The 7001-nt window shown below is 32.2% G+C and overlaps 1 long non-coding RNA gene across 1 annotated transcript; it reads right to left on the bottom strand.

Moving 5' to 3' along the window:
* Positions 1-83: 83 nt before the first annotated feature.
* Positions 84-5316, bottom strand: LOC111635847. Its single transcript, XR_002758446.1, has 4 exons — positions 5039-5316; positions 4592-4700; positions 252-320; positions 84-180 (listed from the first exon to the last, which is right to left on the bottom strand). It is a non-coding gene; the product is annotated as an uncharacterized LOC111635847 (long non-coding RNA).
* Between the last annotated feature and the right edge of the window lie 1685 nt (positions 5317-7001).

Here is a 7001-nt window from a genome sequence, read left to right as displayed (position 1 = left end):
ATTCAAAACGAATTTCATAAATTCGATCTGAAGGAATCTTTTTGCTGAAATCATGGAGTCAAGAAATTGAAGAAAAATTTATTCAGTTACCTTAAAAGGAATTCTTTTATCGATAATGTAGAAACCACCTATCGAAAGATGCAATGAAACTCTTCCAAATCTTTTCATAAAGTTCAAAATCTAAATAAAATTAAAATTAATTATTTATTAAACACAATAAACATTTAAAAAAGTAAATTCCGAAAGTTTACCTTTAGCTTCTGTTCCAATTTTAATTTACAAACAGCAAATTGTCTTATATCTTGAAAGCCATTCTCCATCTGAAAGAAATACAGAAAATGTTATTTCTCCAGCGAATTTCCTTGCATCATTATCATTTTAATACGTATTTGCATACCGCGAATGCAAACGAACATAACAAAATGGCAGCTATTATACAAAGGAAAGTAAAACATATTACCAGCAGCAATAACCAATATCGTATGAAATTGTTAAATTCCAAAAACAAATAAGAATAATAAAAAAAGCACATATTCCATATAATACCAAAGTAAATGACACCGAGTGGGAAATTGAGTTTAGTGTTGAACTGATCAACAAAATTCCATAATTTGTGTTGATGCGCTACCAATTCATTCAGTTTATAAGCCAGGTTCATCTCATTTCTTTTTAATATAGTGAAGTCACAAAGGAGTCGGTCAAATTCTTTCTGAGCAATTAATAACAATACACCACCTAACAAGAAGTAGTAGGCAGTTCCATCTACGACCAGATTCATATTTAGACCAATCAGAACACTACACAATGCAGCTTCTCCTTTGAATTTTTTCATCTTTATCAATGAGGGATAATAAATTAAATTCAAGATTTGTATACACAATATAAATACAATTATTATGAAATAATAGAGGAGAGAGAAATTTTTCGTTACAGAATTTCCGTTTATCATTTTCTTTCGAAAGTATTCGTCTCGCAATTCTATATTAAGATCTGCTTTATTATTTTTGAAGAAAATCAAAGTAAATAAATAAATTAAATTAAATATTGCAAAAGCTACTTTTATTGCATTTCTATCGATAAATAAATAGAATTCCCTACAAAACACAAACTCGTTTACACTAGGAATGGTCTGTAAGACGAAGAAGACGGAATATTGCCAAAATAAATATCTGATGAAACGAATGTAGTAATTTTTTAATTTTTCCATTTTAAATGGAATATTTTCGCATTTGCAAATGAAATATGGCTCCACACTGAAGACGAGAGCCATCATCCAGAAGGGTTTTAGAAAGCAGCTCATACAAATTCCTTCTCTTAATCCTGCGTACATCCTGATAGAAACTACGATAATAAATTATGAATTTTCTCACGGCAGATAAAGGCACTACAATGCAAAAATCTGAGAGATATATAAAATTTTTGGTGATCGAATTAATGCTTTGTATTTATTTATTTATGCAAATGACTCGTTTTAATTCTTATCGGAGAAACTACAATTGCAGCTTCTTCTTCAGAAGGAGATGACATTCACAAACCAATGTGTGATTAGTTTTCGATCGACTAAACTGTTCATCCAATATGAACAGGCTACTTTGTTCAATTTATAAAATGATAGACGTATTTCGTAACGTTGATATTGATTTCGATTATTAAATTACGTAGAATGTGAGAAATGTTTTCAATTTTTGAAATTTGCCATTTGCAACTAGGAAGATAAAAGTAAAATTACAGAAGGAATGTAAACAGAAAGTTAAATTAGTAAAATTCTTAACGTTATTGAGAACCTAGTAATTGGAATTCAATAGATAAATTTATGTATTTCATTTTCCCTTTGTCTTAAGTGACATTGTTCGATTAATATCACTTATGTAAACTTTCTGTTTAATTCGCATAGCAAATTTCAAAAATTACAAATGCTTTACATTTCTTTATCGAATTACTTTACTATTATATTCAAGATATAGATTTTTCTAACATAAAAATACATTTTATAATAAAACCTGGATTATCTAAATTCTGTCCAAATAATTTATTACTCTAAATAGGCAGTAGATAGTCATATATCCGGTCAACAATAGAAACAATAATGAAAAACACGTTTTTAACGTCCTACTTTAACTTTATTAAAAGTTTTTTTTTTCAATTTCTTGGAAAATCTGATGATATTACGTATAACGATGGTTAGTACAATTTTTGTTGAAGGAAAATGTAATGTTTAACTGTAGAAGATATCAGTAACTCCTGGTTGGGAATAATGAATTTAATGCAAGACTTTAAACAATTACTAAGATGTAAACAATTATTTTAGTCTTAGTAGTGATAATTAATTTCATTTACGGTAAACTAATAAATCATAAAGCTTAGATTAGCTGACTGTCCCTCCGGACCGCGTCACAGCGCTCCGGAACTCCTTACGTTGTCATCGTCAATGTGTATATAGTCTTGTCCATGTTTTGACCCACCTCTGTCCCTCCGGAGCACTGTAACGCAATCCGGAACTCCTTTCGTTGTCATCGCCGGTGTTTATTTAGTCTTGTCCGTGTTTTGACCCACCTCTGTCCCCCCGGACCGCGTTACAGCGCTCCGGAACTCCTTTCGTTGTCATCGCCGGTGTTTGTATAGTCTTGTCCGTGTTTTGACCCACCTCTGTCCCCCCGGACCGCGTTACAGCGCTCCGGGACTCCTTTCGTTGTCATCGCCGGTGTTTGTATAGTCTTGTCCGTGTTTTGACCCACCTCTGTCCCCCCGGACCGCGTTACAGCGCTCCGGGACTCCTTTCGTTGTCATCGCCGGTGTTTGTATAGTCTTGTCCGTGTTTTGACCCACCTCTGTCCCCCCGGACCGCGTTACAGCGGTCCGGGACTCCTTTCGTTGTCATCGCCGGTGTTTGTATAGTCTTGTCCGTGTTTTGACCCACCTCTGTCCCCCCGGACCGCGTTACAGCGGTCCGGAACTCCTTTTTTTGTCATCGCCGGTGTGTATAAAGTTTTTTGCGGCAGTAGAAATTTTTTTGTTGTTCGGTGTATTTTAGTTTTTCAATGGTTGTGTATTGATTAATTGTGTATTGTTTATACTTTTTAGAATTATATTGGTTAAATTTTAGTGTTATGTTATATTTTTTAGAGTTGTAATTATTTTTATTTGTATTTTTATCTTGTATGTATCATTTTTTTTGTATGATTGAATGTGTGTTTGTATTTGTGGCTTTTTTTGTCAAAATAATATTTTTATATGACAGCACTTGGCTATGATGCTGCCCACGAAAAATGTATAATTATGATTGTTATAAAATGTGAAATTGAATTATATTTTATATTCTAAATAGTACAATAAATATTATATTATGGATAGTAAGAGAATAATTACATATTGTTTATTATTATTTATGAATTATGTATATTAAATGTAAGATGGAAAACTGAATAGAACTTACCTGAGGTGATGTTAATGTCTCGCTATAATGTTAATTATAACTTTGATAATTAATATATCGGTTTACTTTTAACTGTATTTAGATGTTTTATAGAAACAATATATTAATTAAAAAATGAATAATTTATAGATGTTCGTATATTTTAGAATATTGTTCAACGCTTGGGTCGGATATGATTGCGTTTAATTGCTGTGAGCGACCCGCAATCTAATCCCGGAGAGAAAATTTGAAATATGTTTGTTGGGCGATTTGCACGTATATTTCGGGTCTCGTGTATCATTAATTACTCTTTGATTTTGTGGGCCAGGCCTCATTTTTTACCAGCGGAGTAAAGAAGTCTTTCTTATTTTTCCCGGGCTTTAATATTACAAAATTAAACGAAAGTCACTTTCTATAAATAACCTATCGTCGTCCAGTGCTCCGAACAGAAACAGAAGGAGAATAATTAAAAATTCTTCTAAGGAAGACTGAGTCTGTTTCTGTCTTATCTGGAGACAGTTTAATTTGCGTATAATTGGTGTATTGGCGTTTTATTATTGTAGAATGTAGTTTACTGTAATGTATGATTTTAGTTGGAATTTTTACTTCAATTATTTAAATTTATTTAAATGAAAGTAAATGTTTCTCTTAATAGAAAGAAACTCATTTATAATTGATTTATTGCAATGCTCAGGATAATATGTAAAGTGGAGACAGCAAATCTACAAAATGAACTTGACCAACAACCATTTTTTTTCGGTTGGTAGACTGAAGATCTCAGTCTACCAACCGAAAAAAATGGATTTTGCCAGCTCAATTATTTTGTAAAATCGCAACCGGATTAATTAGGCGATTAACTGCCATAATATCCCCAAACGAAAGACGAGAAAACCCTAAAAGTACTTCGAAAAGTATATGGAATTACTGTCCTACTGATTGGATTATACGCGTCAGTTGTCAGATTGTGCTATTAGACTAATGTGAATCTTTTATATACAATTGGACAGAGTGGACTAGAAGATTGTCTCACCCGAATAGCAAAATGCGTGAATGAATAACATTACTTTTCGAGCATCGTTCTACAATAATAAACTCATAGACTGGGCAATAAAGATTCTAACTTTTATATACAATTTTTGACTGCATATACGTCGTAGAATGAAAATTGAAACGCCTTACCTGTCTGTTGTTTTGCTGCTTGTTAATTGTTTTGAGCAAAAGAAGTTTCCAAAATGTTTCCACGTCTCTTTGGAAAATGGATTATAACATTTGAGAATAATACTTCTTTCTAGAGTAATTTAAGAATTTAATTATTAACAATAGAAAATATCCAGATGATTAATTAATTAATTAATTATTAAAATTTTCTAATACAGCGCATTTATTGTCTCTTTGAAAGAAAATGTCCAAGCGAATATTATTTGTAATTTGATAAATTAATTTAATTCGATGCCAAATGGAACAACCTTCTAAAATATCGCTAAGAAATTTGTAAGAAATAAAATTATAAAAACGTATTCCGTATTTTTACAGGCAGCAAATCTAGGTTTAAAGAAGCGTATCTAATTTAAATTAAGGTATTTAATTTTCATAAATTATTAATAAAAAAAATATTAAGTTACCTACGTTATGCAAGCTTTGGTTATTAAAATTCGTACGAAAAATGTCAAAATGGAGGGAAAAAGAACTCGCAATTTCCGGAAAGCATAAATTTCCAAGATGGCGTCGGCAACAATACGAAATGGAACGAATTCGAATTTGTCGTTGCAATGCGTCAGGCGTTACGTCACGAGTTCTACGTCATAGATGTAATATTTCAAGTATTTTAATTAAATTTTCTAAAGGAAAGTTTCTTTCGACAAATTTTTTTCTCGGATTTGGCAAAATATTTTGTTACAAAGAAATTTATTCAGATAAACGTAATAAAAACACTTACAAATTATTTTTATTGTGTGCCATCTAATAAAATGCATGTGTTAGTATTTATTTTCTAGATTCTAATGTGCATCTTTTTTAGATATTTTTTTCTCAAAGGATACACCATTCATGCCTGATCTTGAGTAATTCCTGGTAGTGTGTGGGGGGAAATTTAACAGTTTTGGCGAACTGTACCGACCACCGGAGTAGAATCGAAAAACCATTTGATTTTCCTGCACAGTGTCAGACCGACCTTAACGTGTGTGCCATCGTGTCGTTTAGTTGTGTCGTTCAGTTGTGAGTAGTTAGAACAATGTCTCGTGAATGTTTGGAAGAATTCTTTTCTATAACCTTATTAACTTTTATTATTTATAACCTAAATAATTAATTTTTCAGTTATAAATTATTTTCAGATCAAAAATTTCTTGAGTAAATTAAAATTATAAATAATTTTAATATTTAGAAAACTTGTCAATTCATTTCTTCCGTTTTCACAAAACATCTTGATACTCTACGAGGGCTGTTCGAAAAGTTTGCGGATTTGCCGCGAACAGTAATACGCTTGAAACGAATTAATTATTCGATTATTTACACACCGATCAAGGAAAGCCATCGACAATTTACGATCCTTTTGCTTTCCACACGACCGCAACCGTCATTCTGTTCGCGACACATTTGTGGCAACAGCTTCGCTTTTTAACGAGAAAGTGTAGACGGAGAGATTTCCATTATCGGCAACAACAGATGCGGCGATATCTTTACGTAGATAGTCGATAAGGCAATCTGCAATGCATTAAGGTGATATGCGATAAGGTGAGGTGCCATGGTGTAATGTTTAACACTCTGGACTCTGAATCCAGTGATCCGAGTTTAAATCTCGGTGGGCGTTTTTTTTCTTCTTTACCCCTGTCAACGTTCATATAATTGAAGGCGACAGCGACAGTAGAATTCAGAAACTTTTTTGCTTTGAATTCAGCATCGGAATTGCCTGAGATTTAGAACTGAGGTGCTGGAAGCGGGCTGAGATTTTGAACATGCCCATTACTGCTTTTGTTTACCAAACTGCTAGTCTTTGCACCAGCAGTCAGCAAAATATTCCCCTTCAGAATGTATGAATAGAAAACGTCATCAAGTTGACAGACCGTTAGATAAAAAGACCATAGTTTAAGTAAGAATTTGTATGATGTAAAAATATAAAAGAAAACAACATAACAGTTGAAAAATAAATTATTTGGAGCTTCAGCTATCGGTAAATTTTGAATAAACATTTTCTGTTGCAGCAAATTCTTCTACAAAAATTCAACCCGAAATTATTAGAAGTATTTTCGAATTCTAATTTTTTAAAATAAAATTAATCTATACTAATATAATAAAGAGGTAATGTTTGTACGTATGTAAGTTTGGATGCAGCAGGTAATCTCCAAAACTACTCATCCGATTTCAAAAATTTTTTCACCAATATTTAGAATGGAACTTCAGGGTGGACATAGGCTGTATATTATTCCGTTAAACATGGGGGATGGACAGTTCTTTACGGTAAGCCTTCCCCGTAAGGCTTACAGTAAANAAAAGGCGAGTATTTCATCGAATTTTGAAAATTTATTGTTATAAATCAAGAAAGGGGTGTCGTGTATATAAAAAGAAAAAATAAATAACAGATATCAGAAATATA

This window comes from Centruroides sculpturatus, unplaced genomic scaffold, assembly GCF_000671375.1.
Source record: "Centruroides sculpturatus isolate CEXI.00-Female unplaced genomic scaffold, Cexi_2.0 scaffold931, whole genome shotgun sequence".
In the NCBI taxonomy this organism is placed as follows: Eukaryota; Metazoa; Arthropoda; class Arachnida; order Scorpiones; family Buthidae; genus Centruroides; species Centruroides sculpturatus.
The sequence above is the reverse complement of the archived record's forward strand: the minus strand, read 5'-3'. Positions and strand labels throughout refer to the sequence as shown.